This window comes from Jaculus jaculus, chromosome 17, assembly GCF_020740685.1.
Source record: "Jaculus jaculus isolate mJacJac1 chromosome 17, mJacJac1.mat.Y.cur, whole genome shotgun sequence".
In the NCBI taxonomy this organism is placed as follows: domain Eukaryota; kingdom Metazoa; phylum Chordata; class Mammalia; order Rodentia; family Dipodidae; genus Jaculus; species Jaculus jaculus.
Genome location: NC_059118.1, coordinates 63,108,119 through 63,108,630, shown reverse-complemented (window position 1 = coordinate 63,108,630; position 512 = coordinate 63,108,119).

Below are 512 nucleotides of genomic sequence, written 5' to 3'. Positions count from 1 at the left end.
TGAGCAAAGAAAGCCCCGCTTACCTCTCCTCACAGATACGTGGAGAACACGGCTGACAGATCCACTTACTTCTTCTCACATAGATATGTGGAGAACATGGCTGAGACACGGCCTCGTGCCTGTTCCCACTAAGACTTATTTTACTAACCAGGACGAGACTTCATGAAACCCAACTTCACTTTGGTCCTGAAGTCTTATATGTTTCACTTTTTGGAACTTTTCACAATACCCCCAAAAGCATGTTTACAACCCAAACTTGCAAGAGATCAAATAAAAAGCAACGTAGTTTCCAGCTCGCATTCTTGTAGAGTAGGGTCAGCTGGAATGGGCCTGTCACCCTCATTGACCTTGCCAGCCCTTCTGACCAAAGAGCAGAACTCTTCAGGAGAGCAACATTCTCCACTACAAAAAAGCAAAGCAAGAGAGAAAACTAAAGCCAAACAAATGAGTAGGTCTAGGATCATTCTAGAGTCCTTTCTGGGTCATAAGCAGAATGATGGCAATACAACAAC